This window comes from Bos grunniens, chromosome X (assembly GCF_055505025.1).
Source record: "Bos grunniens cultivar Pamir isolate PY7600 chromosome X, Bosgru_T2T1.0, whole genome shotgun sequence".
Classification (NCBI taxonomy): Eukaryota; Metazoa; Chordata; class Mammalia; order Artiodactyla; family Bovidae; genus Bos; species Bos grunniens.
Genome location: NC_141194.1, coordinates 137664341 through 137684021, shown reverse-complemented (window position 1 = coordinate 137684021; position 19681 = coordinate 137664341). Strand labels below are relative to the sequence as shown.

At 41.7% G+C, this 19681-nt stretch overlaps 1 protein-coding gene across 2 annotated transcripts in view; it reads right to left on the bottom strand.

The window, feature by feature from the left end:
- TENM1 (teneurin transmembrane protein 1) overlaps positions 1 to 19681 on the bottom strand; it is a 904402-nt gene that overhangs the window by 236659 nt on the left and 648062 nt on the right. The gene's annotated exons all lie outside the window — the stretch shown is intronic.

Here is a 19681-nt window from a genome sequence, read left to right as displayed (position 1 = left end):
TTTACAATAAAAGGGGGAAAAAAAGCTTAATCTGATAGGGTGGAAAATTAGACTGACATAGTTGTTGAAGAAATAAGAGTCTCCCAAGCCAAGATCAACTTTTTAAAAATTAAGCTTTCGAAGGAGATAGCTTTGCAGATCCTTGAACCAGTGCTGTTCTTTCTTCTATCACATGTATCTCAAACATTCGGTTTTGAGCAAGACAGGTAACAAGTGAAATTATAAGACAATTGTTGCCAGGGGTTTCAGTTGCAGCCAGTAAGTCTTTTAACATACTTAGTCAAAAGTGTGGCAATACCAAAGGAACTGTGTTTCATCATTTCTAGTGCACCTGGAGTGGGGAAATGAAATTCATCAAAAGTTGTAACTCAGACTTGCCTCTGTCTCATGCTACTTTTGCCTGGAAAATCCCATGGACAGAGGAGCCTGGTAGGCTGCAGTCCATGGGGTCGCTAGAGTCAGACACGACTGAGCAACTTCACTTTCACTTTTCACTTTCATGCATTGGAGAAGGAAATGGCAACCCACTCCAGTGTTCTTGCCGGGAGAATCCCAGGGAAGGGGGAGCCTGGTGGGCTGCCATCTATGGGGTCACACAGAGTCGGACACGACTGAAGCGATTTAGCAGCAGCAGCAGCATGCTCACATAACCCTTGGTTGCCCTCACTGGGAGTTAAGTGTAGTGGAAACCTAGAGTGCAGAAGCACACACAGAGTTGAGACTGGGAGAAATAATTCACCTGGGTAAAGGAAAAAGCAACAATGTGCCTAAGGACTATGACCCTTGAATACATCAGTTCAGTTCAGTTCAGTTCAGTCGCCCAGTCATGTCCAACTCTTTGCAACCCCATGAATAGCAGCATGCCAGGCCTCCCTGTCCATCACCAACTTCGGGAGTCCACCCAAACCCATGTCCATTGAGTCGGTGATGCTATCCAACTATCTCATCCTCTGTCGTCCCCTTCTCCTCCTGCCCTCAATCTTTCCCAGCATCAGGGTCTTTTCCAATGAGTCAGCTCTTTGCATCAGGTGGCCAAAGTACTGGAGGTTCAGCTTCAACATCAGTCCTTTCAATGAACACCCAGGACTCATCTCCTTTAGTATGGACTGGATGGATCTCCTTGCAGTCCAGGGGACTCTCAAGAGTCTTCTGCAATACCACAGTTCAAAAGCATCAATTCTTCTGTGCTCAGCTTTCTTTATAGTCCAACTCTCACATCCATACATGACCACTGGAAAAACCATAGCCTTGACTAGACGGACCTTTGTTGGCAAAGTAATGTCTCTGCTTTTGAATATGCTATCTAGGTTGGTCATAACTTTCCTTCCAAGGAGTAAGCGTCTTTTAATTTCATGACTGCAATCACCATCTGCAGTGATTTTGGAGCCCAGAAAAATAAAGTCAGCCACTGTTCCCACTGTTTCCCCACCTATTTGCCATGAAGTGATGGTATCAGATGCCATGATCTTAGTTTTCTGAATGTTGAGCTTTAAGCCAACTTTTTCACTCTCCTCTTTCACCAAGAGGTTCTTTAGTTCTTCTTCACTTTCTGCCATAAGGGTGGTATCATCTGCATATCTGAGGTTATTCATATTTCTCCTGGCAATTTTGATTCCAGCTTGTGCTTCTTCCAGTCCAGCGTTTCTCATGATGTACTCTGCATATAAGTTAAATAAGCAGGGTGAAAATATACAGCCTTGACGTACTCCTTTTCCTATTTGGAACCAGTCTGTTTTTCCATGTCCAGTTCTAACTGTTGCTTCCTGACCTGCATACAGATTTCTCAAGAGGCAGGTCAGGTGGTCTGGTATTCCCATCTCTTTCAGAATTTTCCACAGTTTATTGTGATCCACATAGTCAAAGGCTTTGGCATAGTCAATAAAGCAGAAATAGATGTTTTTCTGGAACTCTCTTGCTTTTTTGATGATCCATCGGATGTTGGCAATTTGATCTCTGGTTCCTCTGCATTTTCTAAAACCAGCTTGAACATCTGGACGTTCACGGTTCACGTATTGCTGAAGCCTGGCTTGGAGAATTTTAAGCATTACTTTACTAGTGTTTGAGATGAGTGCAATTGTGCGGTAGTTTGAGCATTCTTTGGCATTGCCTTTCTTTGGGATTGGAATAAAAACTGACCTTTTCCAGTCCTGTGGCCACTGCTGAGTTTTCCAAATTTGCTGGCATATTGAGTGCCGCACTTTCACAGCATCATTTTCAGGATTTGAATAGCTCAACTGAAATTCCATCACCTCCACTAGCTTTGTTCATAGTGATGCTTCCTAAGGCCCACTTGACTTCACATTCCAGGATGTCTGGCTCTTGACGCTCAAAGCCAAGTAAGCATGAAAGTAAGGAAAATGTATGGCTATGGCTATAAATATACAGTGACCATAGGAGGTGGATATTAAAAATTTAGGTATAAATTTTATCCTAGAATCACCCAAGGGCAGGCTAGGCAATAAAGATAATGCTGGTAAGTACTAGGTTGTGATTACTCTGGGTGATCCAAAGATAATAATTGATATTTCCTATAATCAATTTGTGAGTGGGAACTTGCTCACAATAGCTCACAATGCTTTCAATTCTCTATCCCAAGTTAAAACAGGCACATAATCTCTCCATAAGAGAAGAGATGGATAGCTCTTTTTGTTTTGATAATTGAGAAAATGAGGCCCAGAATAATTGTTTTGAAAATTCTACAGCAGTTTCATTGTATTGCTTTAGATCCCTTCAGAAAGCTGACAATATATATACTCAAAATACCTGATGCTGCCTATTCCCTTGTAGCTCAGTCAGTAAAGAATCTGCCTGTAGTGCAGAAGACCCGGGTTCGATCCCTGGGTTGGGAAGATACCCTGAGAAGGAAATGGTGACCTGCTTCAGTATCCTTGCCTGGAAAATCTCATGGACAGAGGAGCCTGGTGGGCTGTAGTCCATGGGGTCGCAAAGAGTCGGGCACGACTGAGTGACTAACACTTACAGTGCACAAAAATAGGAGCTAATAATTCAGAAATGAATAGGGGGAGAGATGGTCTTCCCCCTATCTTCCACGGCATACAAATTTACATAGCTCAGGAAGTAGGTATTTGCTCTTTACCTTTGAACATATGAAGTCACTATAAGATAAACAGGAATCTGAAATATCCAAATTTCTGTGTCCTTGGAATCCATTTTGTAGTAATTTTGTCATAATACAGAAAAGCTATGAATTCTACCTTTGTCTTTTGGTCTTTTACAAGCTTTTCCAAGCTTGTAAAACTTTCCAGTTTTATTGTTCAGTCACCCAGTCATGTCCAACTCTTTGTGACCCCATGGACTGCAGTGTGCCAGGCTTCTCTGTCCCTCACCATCTCCCAAAGTTCACCCAAGTTCATGTCCATTGCATTGGTGATGCTATCCAGCCATCTCATTCTCTGATGCACTGTTCTCCTTCTGCCCTCAATCTTTCCCAACATCAGGGACTTTTCCAATGAGTCCTCTGTTTGCATCAGATGACTAAAATACTGGAGCTTCAGCTTCAGTATCAGTCCTTCCAGTGAATCTTCAGGGTTTATTTATCTTAAGATTGACTGGCTTGATCTTGCTGCCTAAGGGGCTTTCAGGAGTCTTCTCAGCACCACAGTTTAAAGGCATCAGTTTTTTGGCACTCTGCCTTCTTTATGGTCCGGCTCTCACAACTGTACGTGACCACTGGGAAAACCATAGCATTGACAATACAAACTTTTGTCGACAGAGTAATGTCTCTGCTTTTCAACACTGTCTAGGTTTGTCATAGCTTTCCTGCCAAGAAGCAAGCGTCTTCTGATTTCATGGCTGCAGTCACCATCCACAGTGATTTTAGAACCCAAGAAGAGGCATCTGTCAATACTTCCACCTTTTTCCCTTCTATTTGCCATGAAGTAATGGGGTCAGATGCCATGCTCTTGGTTTTACTAATATTTAGCTTTAAACCAGCTCTTTCACTCTCCTTCACCCTCATCGAGAGGCTCTTTAGTATCTCTTCACTTGCTGCCATTAGAGTAGTATCATCCGCATATCTGAGATTGTTGATGTTTCTCCCATGTATCTTGATTCCAGCTTGTAACTCATCCAGCCCGGCATTTCTCATGATGTGCTCAGCATATAGGTTAAACAAACAGGGTGACCACAGACAGCTCTGTTGTACTCCTTTCTCAATCTTGAACCAATCAGTTGTTCCATACAGGGTTCTAATTGTTGCTTCTTGACCCGCATACAGGTTTCTCACGAGACAGGTAAGATGGTCTGGTATTCCCATGTCTGTAAGAGCTTTCCACAGTTTATTATGATCCACAAAGACAAAGGCTTTAGCTTAGTTGATGAAACAGAGGTAGATATTTTTCTGGAATTCTCTAGCTTTCTCTATGATCCAGCAAATGTTGGCAATTTGATCTCTGGTTCCTCTTCCTTTTCTAAACCCAGCTTGGACATCTGGAAATTCTTGCTTTGCATAATGCTGAAGCCTAGCATGCATGATTTTAAGCATGACCTTAGTAGCTGGTTCCAAATAGGAAAAGGAGTACGTCAAGGCTGTATATTGTCACCCTGCTTATTTAACTTATATGCAGAGTACATCATGAGAAACGTTGGACTGGAATAAGCACAAGCTGGAATCAAAATTGCCAGGAGAAATATGCAGATATGCAGATGACACCATCCTTATGGCAGAAAGTGAAGAGGAACTAAAAAGCCTCTTGATGAAAGTGAAAGAGGAGAGTGAAAAAGTTGGCTTAAAGCTCAACATTCAGAAAACGAAGATCATGTCATGTGGTCCCATCACTTCATGGGAAATAGATGGAGAAACAGTGGAAACAGTGTCAGACTTTGTTTTTTGGGGTGCCAAAATCACTGCAGATGGTGACTGCAGCCATGAAATTAAAAGACACTTACTCCTTGGAAGGAAAGTTATGACCAACCTAGATAGCATATTCAAAAGCAGAGACATTACTTTGCCAACAAAGGTCCATCTAGTCAAGGCTATGGTTTTTCCAGTGGTCATGTATGGATGTGAGAGTTGGACTGTGAAGAAGGCTGGCTGAGCGCCGAAGAATTGATGCTTTTGAACTGTGGTGTTGGAGAAGACTCTTGAGAGTCCCTTGGACTGCAGGGAGATCCAACCAGTCCATTCTAAAGGAGATGAGTCCTGGGTGTTCATTGGAAGGACTGATGCTAAAGCTGAAACTCCAGTACTTTGGCGACCTCATGCGAAGAGTTGACTCATTGGAAAAGAGTCTGATGTTGGGAGGGATTGGGGGCAGGAGGAAAAGGGGACGACAGAGGATGAGATGGCTGGGTGGTATCACTGACTCGATGGAAGTGAGTCTGAGTGAATTCCGGGAGTTGGTGATGGACAGGGAGGCCTGGTGTGCTGTGATTCATGGGGTCGCAAAGAGTCGGACACAACTGAGTGATTGAACTGAACTGAGTAGCATGGGAGATGAGTGCAACTGTCCGATGGTTAGCACATTCTTTAGTACTAACCTTCTTGAGAACTGGGATGAGGATTGACCTTTTCCAGTCCTGTGGCCACTTCTAGGTCTTCCAGATTTGCTGACATATTGAATGCAACACCTTGAAGGCACCAGCCTTTAGGGTTTTGAATAGTTCTACTGGAATTCCATTGTATCCACTAGCTTTATTAACAGCAGTGCTTCCTAAGGCCCACTTGACTTCACACTTCAGAATGTCTGGCTTTGAGTGGCTGACCACACCATCAGAGTAATCTGGTTCATTAAGACCTTTTTTATTCAGTTCTTTCATGTATTCCTTCCATCCTTTCTTGAGCTCTTCAGCATCTACTAGGTATCTACAATTACTGTCCTTTATTGTGCCTATCTTTGGGTGAAATGTTCCCTTGATATTTCCAATTTCCTGAAGAGTTCTCTAGTCTTTCCCCTTCTGTTGTTTTCTTCAAGTTTTATGTGCTGTTCATTGAAGAAGGCCTACTGTCTCTCCTTGCTCTTCTTTGGAACTCTGCATTTAGTTGGGTATACCTTTCCCTTCCTCCTTTGCTTTTCACTTCTCTTCTTTCTTTGTAAACTTTACTGCCTTCTAAATTCTTTGAGCATGCTAAGTCGCTTCAGTCGTGTCCAACTCTGTGCAACCCCAGAGACGGCAGCCCACCAGGCTCCCCCATCCCTGGGATTCTCCAGGCAAGAACACTGGAGTGGGTTGTCATTTCCTTCTCCAATGCCTGAAAGTGGAAAGTGAAAAGTGAAAGTGAAGTCGCTCAGTCATGTCTGACTCTTCACAACTCCATGGACTGCAGCCTACCAGGCTCCTCCGCCCATGGGATTTTCCAGGCAAGAGTACTGGAGTGGGTTGCCATTGAATTCTTTGATCATGACATGTCTTACATTTCTTCCTAGTAAGTGTGTGTAGTCAAATCTCAATAGGAAGTATTATTTCTTGGTGGATCCTTAGTAAAATAAGTGAGCCAGATTTAGGTATACTAGTGGCTTGGAAGAGGGATGATGCCTCCTTTTGTTGTTGCTTTTTAGTTACTAAGTCATGTCCAACTCTTTTGCAATCCTTTGGACTGTAGCACCTCAGGTTCCTCTGTCCATGGGATTTCCCAGGGAAGAGTACTGGAGTCGATTGTCATGCCTCCTTCAAGGGATCTTCCCAACCCAGGGCAAACCCACATCTCCTGTATTGGTAGGCAGATTCTTTACCACTGAGCTACCAGGGAAGCCCAATGCCTCCTTTACATAAGATAGTTCCACCAGGGGAAGTATGGTGGAACTCCCACTAAGCCCTTGGGACTTGGGAGAAAACATTTAGGAATTTTGTCTTTTGTCCTTCCCTTTTGAGACGTTTCCATTTGCAAACATATTGGCTTAGAGTTTATAAAATAAGCAAATAATTACTCATATCTAATATAAACATTTTATATTCTAAACATTCTATGAAGCATGTAGCTTACTTATTTCTGCTTTTTTAAATAAGAGGAAATTGAAGCTCAAAGAAATGAGTGACTTGACTCTGAAGTCACAGCATTGGTCAGGAGCAGAGCTGAAACTAGACCTAGTTCTCCAGACATCAGCTCTTTCCATTATAACAGTAGCTCTGAAGGGACACTTGTACTAGTCAGTATAGGTTAGATCGGGTAACAAATAAGCCCTCAGCTCTCAGTGGCTTGAAACAACAGAAGCTTATTTCTCATTCAAGTAACAAGTCCAGTGTAATTCAGGAGGCAATGCTTTGTTCACCAAATAGAACACTGACATCATGATATGAGGCTTTTCTTTCAGGGTCTTCCAAGACAGGATAAAAGAACTTGGAGAATTATGTCATGGTTCTTAAATGCTTCCCCTTAAAAATGTTACCGGAGAAGGCGATGGCACCCAACTCCAGTACTCTTGCCTGGAGAATCCCATGGACAGAGGAGCCTGGTGGGCTACAGTCCATGGGGTCGCTGAGGGTCGGACTCGACTGAGCAACTTCACTTTCACTTTTCACTTTCATGCATTGGAGAAGGAAACGGCAACCCACTCCAGTGTTCTTGCCTGGAGAATCCCAGGGATGGGGGAGCCTGGTGGGCTGCCGTCTATGGGGTTGCACAGAGTCGGACACAACTGAAGTGACTTAGCAGCAGCAGCAGCAGCAGAAATGTTACACCTAATATATGCTCACATGTCATAGGCCAAAGCAAGTCATGTGGTCAAAGGGGCCCTCTGCCTCATAGGAGAAAACTGGAATCTTGGTGAACACTAATATGTCTACCACAACAACTTTTGTTCAAATGAAATCTTACTTAGACCCCCTGTTTATATAAAACAGATACAAAATGGTGAAGACACCCAAGCCTATTTAACATCCCCTTGCTTCTTTGGAAGACATTAAGATACCTTTAAGGAACCTCAGGATTTAGTGAATACAACTTAAAATCGCTGCTCCAATACACATACAAAGCAAACATACAGAATAAGTATCTTCATATTACAGACAGTGTTAGTTGCTCATTCATGACCGACTCTTTGCAACCCCATGGACTGTAGCCCGTCAGGCTCCTCTCTCCATGGAATTCACCAGGCGAGAATCCTGGAGTGGGTAGCCATTCCCTTCTCCAGGGGATCTTCCTGACCCAGGGACCAAACTTGGGTCTCTTGCATTGCAGACAGATTCTTTACCATCGGAGGCAGCAGGGAAGCCCAGATTACAGACAAGAAGAGCAATAATCTCTTTCAGGGTCATGAGATAAAGTAGAAGCTAGAATGGGAGTAAATCACAGAATGATCCATTCTTTGTCTCTTGTTTTAGTCACTAGCCTTTGGTTCTCCCATGGCGATGCAGAAAATCCTTAAGAGTATTGTGGCTTTTCATGTCACAATGTATTAGGTGCACATAATGTTGCCCATAATGAATGCTGAGTCTCAAGTACACAGCATGGTTTAGAAACTAATTTCTAAAGGGGGTGCACATTTGTAGATTCATCTGAACTGCACAGCTACCTCTTACCACTAAGCAACTTGCCTTGTATGCAAGAGTAAATGTTTTAATAAAATATGCCTGTAAGTTTTTATCCTTGATGAATTTCAAAATATAATTTGTTCACAAAACACAAATTCTCTTACTGGATTATGGCTGGAAGAAAAGTAATCATTTTAAATATGAGAAAGGTCATTCAGTGTCACCTGCTTTTACGAGGAACAGTTTCAATCAAGACAGAAAAAAATTCAGAGTATGTATATTTCAGGAGCACTTGCTTAGGCATAGAATACAAATGGTTAGAACAGTGATGTCAAGACCTGTGTATGTGTGTGCATATGTGTGTGTTGGGAGGCATATCAAAACCACCTGGAGGGGAGCTTTTCCAAACTGTATCCACTCTACCACGTCCATTCTGATAACTATTCCTAATTAAGAATCTATCCTGCAATAAGTTATCTGTACTGAGAGGAGGAGCCTGTCATAGCTTTCAGATAGATCACATAGAATAAAAAGGTTGAAATCTAGTAGGTTGAAACAATATTATATACTGCAAACATATGTGACAATGTTTTTCCTAGGATTTAAACCCAGAATTCTGCTTCCAGCAGTGTCATCCATCCATCCCAACTGTGGTGATAAAAAGGATGCCAATAGCAAATCCCCAAGGGAGAAGAGATTTCTTATTGTGCTATGCATTTGAAATGACAACTGATTACAGAACTATATACCAAATAAAGATATTTTTGTTCAAGGCCTATATTTTCAAAGTTGGGGAGGTATAGGGAAGAGGAGGACTTATTAATTTGAATCTCTCCCTTTCTGCTTCTCTCTGACTCCCATCTGTCTATCTATCTATTTATCTAAAGCAATTCTCACATCAATTTTGTGTTCACATACGAAGGCAAAGACTTTTCACATAGAATACATATGTAGTTGATTATACAAGAGATTAGCAAATCAATTTACTAGTTCCTCAATCTACTTTTTGTTTCCTAGAGCAGGAAAGGAAAGAAAATCTCCATTCTATTCTATTGACTAGATGTTACCTTTCTTTCCTTTCTACATTCTGTAAAGCTGAGTCAAGGCCCTAGCTCAAAATTCCCTTTTGGTGTTGAGTGAGATGTACTATTTGGAGCAAGTCTGCTACAGAAAGATGCTGCCTGCTAAGATGATCAACAATTGACATTTGTATAGAACTTTACCCATTACCAAGCACTTTCTGATCCATTATCATAATGTCTCAAGTCATGTACATCACCTTAAACTTTCCCAGGCCTGAGGCATTATGAGGAAAAAATAGAAATGACCAGGGCAAGGAATGAAGTTGAAAAAATCAAGGAAAGGGCCACCTCCTGATCCCAGTGTATGTGATTTTAATGTACATGTACACTAAACTCATTATGAAAATAAAACAAAGAACACCGTAGTATCCTAGTTTTAACAAACCATTAAAAAAACTAAGCGTCCCTGACAATTCAGATAGAACCCAGGCACAGAATAATAGAGGTCAGGTGGTCATAATGTATTTCATTCTTCATATTATTTTTGTAACCTTTAAATCTGCCCATCTCATCCTCTATTTCATTTCACTGTCTGATAACATCTCACTGGAATCATAAGACTCTTATCTTCAATCTATTTTCTATAGCACTAGATGGTTAGGCCTTAACAATACTAAAAACTCCAAGACACTATTATCACCTTTACATCTGGGCAACGAAGTCTCCTTTGAGCCCATTTTGAATGGCCCCATCTGGCCTTCGTACAGTCACACTCTTTCCTTGGGGTAAGATGTCCACTGGGCCAGTGGTATAGGCCTACCTGGAGTTTGCATCTCCAACCCCCACTAGCCCAGCATCCAGGGAGCCTGTAATTCCCTGTCTATAGGGCTTGGGCCTACTTCCAGGCTATGTAGGACTCCGCCTCATAGGAAATACGCTGCTAACGTATGCATCACTAGGCTTGAGCAATGGCCAAAGGACAGTTGTTCTCTAGGGGTGAGAGGGCATGGTATATGGATAGGGCCTGGCTGGTGCATCTAGGAACATCCATATGAAGCCCTTCATGGACAGTCAGCACTGGGAGGAGAAGGGGGTCTAGAGACAGGCAGGTCTCCATTTGAATCCTTGCTCAGGCTCCACAAGTGTTGGCACAAATTTTAGGGGTGGCCTTGTTTGCACCTATTATACTTGCAAAGATTGGAGAAGGCAATGGCACCCAATTCCAGCACTCTTGCCTGGAAAATCCCATGGATGGAGGAGCCTGGTGGGCTGCAGTCCATGGGGTTGCAAAGAGTCGGACATGACTGAGCAACTTCACTTTCACTTTTCACTTTCATGCATTGGAGAAGGAAATGGCAACCCACTCCAGTGTTCTTGCCTGGAGAATCCCAGGGACGGGGGAGCCTGGTGGGCTACAGTCTCTGGGGTCGCTCAGAGTTGGACACGACTGAAGCGACTTAGCAGCAGCAGCAGCATGCTTGCAAAGAATGCAGCCCACATAAGATTCTCTTTTGACAGTCCAATGTGTGGAATCTCAAGGCAACCTAGAAAATTAGCCACAGTATAGATCTTGCACCTAAGAAGTTAATAAATCTGCCTCTCAAGAAGCCCTATGCTATGCTTGCTGGTCCATGAAAATAATCTCCAATTCTTCTTCTTCTAGGTCATGCATATAAAAGACTACTCTTAAATGAGGTGGCTGACCATTACAATACATGAGGGAAGGAGCCAGGGTTTATTCAAGTCAGAAGGGAGGTTACCAGGATAGCATTTTAGATGTACTGAACAGTAACTAGAAGGCAAATCCAAGACAGAAACTAGGAGGAACTGAACGTGCCTCAGACTGGAGGGAATTTGTTGAAGGTGTAAATATAGAAGGGATTTAAATGAATGAAGTTTGAAGAGAAAGAAAAAACAAGAATTGAGTTATGAGATGGTCAAAGCCAAATGGTTTTTGATCTAAATCTATAAAATCTGGGCACAGAGTGAGTAATTTCTTTGGTGTTTGTTCTGGTTTGCTTAGTGCACTGGGGCAAGTGTCCCTATCTGGGAAGTTATGATAAAGGTATTTTCAAGAGCAAAATAGGCTCTTTTTGGTAGCAACAGTTCTGAGATTTAATATAAGGCCAGGAACTTTAAACTATGTGATTTTATGACTAGAAGACTTCTCTATAGCATTCTTAATTCTCATTTCTTCCACAAAAGGAAGAAAGCAATGTGTATTGAAGATAATACAAAGATTTATATGTATTTTTTAAAAACTGTGTGGCACTGGGTATAACAGAACAATCCAAACAGTTGAATAAATGTTGGTTGAAGTAGCATTTCACGCGAAGAGCAGAGGTGTTTCTGCATGAAAGTGTTTTGGCTTCAAGGCCTGAACTGAAAGGCTGCTGAAATTCAAACACACTTTATTGATACTCAAGCATGACCTCAGTTATTAAACAACCTATATACAGGGTGAACTGGACTTGCTCAAGAAACTTAGTATCTACTTGAGGCACTTACTTCACGAACTGGATGAATTTGAGTGAATCATATATCTATATTCTCAGGGCCTTGGTTTCCTCACCTGTCTAATGGTAATAACATTTCCTTATAGTGTTGATGTATCAAATGTAATAATGATAGGGAAAGAGCTTTGAAAAGTTAAAGGCCACACAAAGGTAAGGGAGCACTTTTTTTTAAAGCCAAAATCTCTTACAAAAACGAACAACTTCCAGGAAATAAGGTGTAAAAAATGATAGTTCATAAAACCTAAGTGTTTTCTCTTAGTTTTTCTTTTTGTCTTGGTTTTTGGTAGTGTCATATATACTATTATCACAGCTACTTAATGATTTATAATATGGATTAACTTCTATGAATTCTAGATAATTCTGTAGAGAAAAGATTTATTGAGCACCTACTGGAGTGATGTTATCAGCACTTTTACATATTGTGTCATTCAATCCTCAAATAAGTTGATATCATTATGATCCTTTAGGGACAAGGACACAAATATTCCTTGTCATCATTAGTTGCCAACATTCAGATCTGAATCAGCCATTGGTGGATCAAAAAATTAAACCATTTTGATGGAAATTACTTAGAGCAGGGGTCTCCAAACTTGTTGGCACCAGGGATCAATTTCATGGAAGACAGTTTTTCCACGGATAGGGTAGCAGGGGAGGGAATGGTTTTGGAATGATTCAAGGATTATTCAAGCACATCATATTTATTATGTGCTGCTGATCTGACAGGAGGTGCAACTCAGGAGATCATGCGAGCAATGGGGAGCAGCTATAACTACAGATAGCCCAGGGGTTGGAGACCCCTGACTAGTGTGTTCTTCTTTAAGCTGTGTCACCATGATTAGGGAAGAATGAAAAACTGTCCTTGTTGTGACTTGCTAGATTTTGGACATGTCTCAGTGTCAGCATGGCACCATCAGCTCAGTTATTTTGTTGGGCATCTTACTGGTTGAATTGACCACATATCTGTTCTGCTAGATTTCACAGCAACTGGCTATTAATATGGCTGAAAGATCCAAATTAACCACAGAATGGTCAACTCTGGTTTGTGTTTAGACTTTTATGAAGAAAATGCTGAGCATCTGCTTTTTGGGTCCAGAAAAGACTGAAAAAAAGTTAACTGCCTTAAATTAAAATATATGAAATACTAATTATCCTTGTTGTTTAGTAGCTAAGTCGTGTCTGATTCTTTGTGACCCCAAGGACTGTAGCCCACCAGGCTCCTCTGTCCATGGGATTTTCCAGGCAAGAATACTGCAGTGGATTGCCATTTCATCCTCCAGGGGATCTTCCCAACCCAGGGACTGAACCTGTGACTCTTGCATTGGCAGGTGGCTCTTTACCACTGACTACTGGGGAAGTGCGAAATACTAATCAGCTGCGAGCAAAAACGGAGGCAGTGTTCTCAATGTGCTGTCCTTCTGTTATCCACATGGTGATCATCTGGGAAGCTTGTTAAACATGCTGATACCCGATCCCCATCCCAGGCTTCCTGTAGTAGAATGTGTGTGTGCATGTGCGTGTGCGTGTGCGTGCGCGTGCATGCGTGTGTGTGTGTGTGGCAGTGCGGGGGGTGCTGTTACAAATATCTGTAAGTTCAATAAGCAAGCACCACGGTTACTTCTGAGGTACATTCAAGTGAGCTTTAAGACACATATTAGAATAGTCTTTTGGACTCTGGGAGAGGGAGAGGGTGGGATGATTTGGGAGAATGACACTGAAACATGTATAATATCATATATGAAACGAGTCGCCAGTCCAGGTTCAATGCACGATACTGGATGCTTGGGGCTGGTGCACTGGGACGACTCAGAGGGATGGTACGGGGAGGGAGGAGGGACGAGGGTTCAGGATGGGGAACACGTGTATACCTGTGGCGGATTCATGTTGATATATAGCAAAACCGATACAATATTGTAAAGTTAAACAAAAAGACACATATTCAACAAGTGAATGAGTCCTGATTCTTGGTGATGGTGCTATGGTAGAAACAGAATGCATGATCAGCTGAGGTGGTACCAAATGGTACCAGACCACCTCGAGTGTGAGTTCTATGAAGGGCGGGGATGAGTTTGGATTTTTTTCATCATGTAAGCACAGTGCCTGGCACAGAAGGAGTATTTGCTAAATATCTATGGATGAGCTAGTGGAAGAACTTACATAGGAATTCAAAGAAAACAAACACAAACCTATCTTCCTAAGGTATTTCTGTCTGAAGAAGGGAGACTCTATTTTATTGAGCATCTTCCCCACTTTTGGCCATGGTGCTAAGAAAAAAAAAGTATCTAACATGGAAAGTGGTCTTTAGAAGAATCCTGAGACTCCTCAGTATATGAAGTTCAGTCATTAGGATGTTTGTATAATTTTTAGACTTCTTTTGGATCATGCCAAAGTTTTGAGCATCATTATTACTACGCGTGCTATTAATTAGGTTCCCTTCTTTTATGCAAAAATGAAGGTGCTTAGTATCTTGCCGTATGTCCTAAGAGGTGTCACTGAACAGGTGTCACTAAATAGAAATGACAAGGATGACTTGAGACAAAAGGATACTAAGGGATTTCTAATCATTCCTCCCTAATTTTCACAGCTAACTAGATTGAACAGTGCCAAGTATGAGGAAAATGATAAATGTGTAATAAAGGTAGGCTTTCCGGAGAGGGTTTATTTTTGAGGTAACTGGAGCTGAAGCAGAGGGGAATTGAGAATTGACTAGATATAACGTAAAGAGGAAAGGGGGCAGGGAAGAGGCAATATTTCTGACCCTCCTGCCAGTAATATCAAGCAGCAAATGATCAAGTAAAGGTTGGCAGGCTAGCTTCTGTGTTGTAGGTTGCCTCACTGTAACTCTAATACCTTTGACATATCCTATCTCTCAAATCAATGAATGACTGCATTAGGCCTTCTGGTTCAACTTGGATTGGTTCCAAAAACCTAGGGGTTTCCATCTTGCTGCCCTATGATTTTTACTTTAAATTCCTCGGGGACTTGAATTAAGCTTTTCTTCCTGTTATGATGATGATATATTTTTTTTTTCCCAGAAAGGAAACTAGTTCACCAGTTAGTTTCCCCCTGAGATCATTTAGAGTCTCTGAGAAATACTGAGATTCCTGGACAATGAGACCTTATTTATAAATTCACCAGAAGAGGCAAGAGGCTGTTGATAAAATGAAAGTGAGGGTTATATATTAAGGGAAAATAATACCTGGCTTCCATTCACAAACATCCTTAAGAACTTCCCCTATCATTTCCTGTGTCATCACAGAAAAGTAAAATCTTTGAGTAAACATATAGAAACTAAAGCCAGGGGTGGGTGGGGAAGGAAGAGAGGAAGGGATACTTAGGGAGTTTGGGATGGACAGGTATGTGCTGCTATATTTAAAATGGATAACCACCACGGAGCTACTGTATAACACAGGGAACTCTGCTCAATGTTATGTGGCAGCCTTGATGGGAGGGGAGTTTGGGGGAGAATGGATACATGTATATGCATGGCTGAGTCCCTTTGCTGTTCGACTGAAACTATCACAGCATTGTTAATCAGCTATATTCTAATACAAAGTAAAAAGTTGAAAACACATAGGCCCCAAGGACCATGAAATATCATATATTTAAAGCAGGAGAACTCCTTTATGCTGTAGTATCTAAAAACTCCTTTGTACTCCTACTCTGGGGAATTTTATGCCACCTATCATTTTCCTACTTATTCAGAGAGATGTGGTGAGATTTTCATTCTGCTTGGGTTGGCATGAAACTTCTTAGAATATGTTGGTTTACTCATCCTCTCTTTGCTGATTTATCATATTCCAAACTCTTCTGTATACTCAGTTGCTTTCTAGACTTTCTACCCTGTCCCATCCCATGATGTGTCTCTTCAGCATCAGTACCAACTTCTTTTGTTTACTTATATTTATAACACATTTTGACCCCTGGTAGGGCATTACTCAATCACAAAATTGAGAAATTTGTACTCAGGTCAGGAAGCAACAGTTAGAACTGGACATGGAAGAACAGACTGGTTCCAAATAGGAAAAGGAGTATGTCAAGGCTGTATATTGTCACACCGCTTATTTAACTTCTATGCAGAGTACATCATGAGAAACGCTGGGCTGGAAGAAGCACAAGATGGAATCAAGATTGCCGGGAGAAATATCAATAACCTCAGATATGCAGATGACACCACCCTTATGGCAGAAAGTGAAGAGGAACTAAAAAGCCTCTTGATGAAGGTGAAAGAGGAGAGTGAAAAAGTTGGCTTAAAACTCAATATCCAGAAAACGAAGATCATGGCATCTGGTCCCATTGCTTCATGGGAAATAGATGGGGAAACAGTGGAAACAGTGTCAGACTTTGTTTTTTTAGGGCTCCAAAATCACTGCAGATGGTTACTGCAGCCATGAAATTAAAAGACGCTTACTCCTTGGAAGAAAAGTTATGACCAACCTCGATAGCATATTGAAAAGCAGAGACATTACTTTGCCAACAAAGGTCCGTCTAGTCAAGGCTATGGTTTTTCCAGTGGTCATGTATGGATGTGAGAGTTGGACTGTGAAGAAAGCTGAGTGCCAAAGAATTGATGCTTTTGAACTGTGATGTTGGAGAAGACTCTTGAGAGTCCCTTGGACTGCAAGGAGATCCAACCAGTCCATTCTGAAGGAGATCAGCCCTGGGATTTCTTTGGAAGGAATGATGCTAAAGCTGAAACTCCAGTACTTTGGCCACCTCATGCGAAGAGTTGACTCATTGGAAAAGACTCTGATGCTGGGAGGGATTGGGGGCAGGAGGAGAAGGGGACGACAGAGGATGAGATGGCTGGATGGCATCACTGACTCGATGGATGTGAGTCTGAGTGAACTCGGGAGTTGGTGATGGACAGGGAGGCCTGGCGTGCTGCAATTAATGGGGTCGCAAAGAGTCGGACACAACTGAGCGACTGAACTGAACTGAACTGAGAGCATTACTCAGTAGTTTTATACCTTTATTCACAGTGCTGCACCTTTTGTATTATTTAATCTTAAGAATTTTTATTTTTGCTTTTGTAAGCATGATTCTTTCCAACATATTTCATCCTTCCCTGAAAACCCTGCTGCCCCCATCCTTTTTAGCTTTAGCTTAGTTTTCCTAGTCTTTTACCTTGTCAATGCCACAACCATCTATTTTAGACATTTGCCTCCATTTTTATATTGTATACCTGTTTCCTAATTTTTCTTTGTCTTTAATTACATGCTATTACAAGTAATTTTGGAGAAGTAAATTTGGAGAAGGAAATGGCAACCCACTCCAGTGTTCTTGCCTGGAGAATCCCAGGGATGGGGAAGCCTGGTGGGCTGCCGTCTATGGGGTCGCACAGAGTTGGACATGACTGAAGCGACTTAGCAGCAGCACAAGTTATTAAAAATAAATTTTCACTGTAAGACTTATGAATACAGATAGAGCCACCAGTCATAGTTACTTCTCAAGAGGGTAACCACCAATGACTCTGATAAAAATTCTCTCTGGACATCTTTCTATGTATGAAATTAAGATTTGTGCATAGAGATATATGACTAAGTAGTATTTCATCCTAAATGGTATAATGTTGTAATTCTAATACCTCTGACATACCCTATCTCTCAAATCAATGAATATTTTTCTAGGACTGGGAAATATTTCTAAGACATACTATTGTCCATTTAGAACTAACTCATTCTTTTGGTCTATAGCATTCCCAGGTGGCGCTAGTGGTAAAGAACCTGCTGCCATCACAGGAGACTTAAGAGATGTGGGTTCAATCCCTGGGTCAGGACGATTCCCTGGAGGAGGAAATGGCAACCCACTGCAGTATTCTCACCAGGAAAAGCCCATGGACAGAGGAGCCTGGTGGGCTAGAGTCCATGGGGTTGCAAAGAGTTGGACACGGCTGAAGTGACTTAGCATATACCCTAGTCTGGATGTTGTATAGTTTAATCTGTACAAATGGACATCTAGATAGTTTCTACACTTTCTTCTATTGTAAACAATGCCTCTTTGTGCATACGTGCCAGCATTTCACTAGGATATTTCTTAGAAATGGAATTACTGGGATGATGGCTATGTATATTTTAAATTTTGATAGATACTGACAAAAGAGTGTACCATTTAATAACCTACAAGGAGAGTGAAAGAACACTTGTTTCTAGATACTCTTGAACAATATGGGATACAATTTTTAGTTTACTTTTGGACTTCTTGTATCTTCAGAACATTCTAATGTAAGTTAAACACTCTTGGTAGGCACTGTAATTGCAAGGTGATATTCCAAAATGCACCCTAGTTTATCTAACCATTCTGATGCTGTGGCACATTTCAGTTGTGGCTGATTTCTATTTTGAATAACAGGTATACTGTTTGGATTACCATTATGTTTGCATGTCCCATTCCTACAGCACATAGGATTCAGCACACAGTAGGTGCATAATATAAGCCTGCTGCCTTACACAGAGCCTGAGGAAGTTCTCGCCAAGGCTGAGATCATTCATCTTATGGAGATAATTATTATAAATGATCAAGGTCACAAGCAAAGTATAAAATATCACCAGTGTGTCCCTGAAGAATAAATAACAGGAGGAATTACCTAGAAGGAGGGTGAAGATTGTATCTCATCACTCCACTTGACAGGAGTTGCTAGAGACCCAGGAAGATAGGAAAAGAAGAATAGAATAGAACAAAACTACAGGCACCTGTATTGACAGAGACTGGGTTTAATCCATATAATAGGGAAATCCAGATAAAATTGAATATTTCTTAAATCCTTCTTAGGCAGGGGTGTGCTGTGTGTGCTAAGTTGCTCCAGTTGTGTCCAACTCTTTGTGACCCTGTGGACTGTAGCCTGCCAGGCTCCTCTGTCCATGGGATTCTCCAGACAAGAATACTGGAGTGGGTTACCACGCCCTCCTCCAGGAGATCTTCCCAACCCAGGGACTGAACCTGTGTCTCTTACATCTCCTACACTGGCAGGTGGCTTCTTTATCACTGCTGCTGCTGCTGCTGCTGCTAAGTCGCTTCAGTCGTGTCCGACTCTGTGTGACCCCATAGACGGCAGCCCACCAGGCTCCCCCATCCCTGGGATTCTCCAGGCAAGAACACTGGAGTGGGTTGCCATTTCCTTCTCCAATGCATGAAAGTGAAGAGTGAAAGTGAAGTCGCTCAGTCGGGTCCGACTCTTAGCGACCCCATGGACTGCAGCTTGACCTATAAATGTGACATTGTCATATGATTCAGCCTAATATTTTCAATAGAACTAGATTTGGAAGAAAAGAGAGTGCTAATTATCTTTATCACTACTGCTTCCTAGATAATTAGCACTCTCTTTTCTTGCAAATCTAGTTCTATTGAAAATATTAGGCTGAATCATATGACAATGTCACATTTATAGGTCAAATATCAGCAATTTCATGCAGTTCAATCTAATATTAGGAGTGGGAAAGAGGAGATGAGTAACTTGACCATTTTCTCCAGGCTAGTGTCACCAGCTACCTTTGCAAAAGGATCACAGGGTCAAGAAGTCAGAAGGAAGCTCTTACACTGATATGTAATACAAGCAAAAGGATGTCCCACCAGAAATGGAAACAAAGCAGCAAACCCTGGGCACAGTTCAGTTTTCAAGAATATTTTAAGTAGGAATATATTTTCTTTTCATTGACAATCTGTGCCCTTGCCAAATCAGGATGATTGACACCCTTAATTTGCAATTTCCTAAATTTC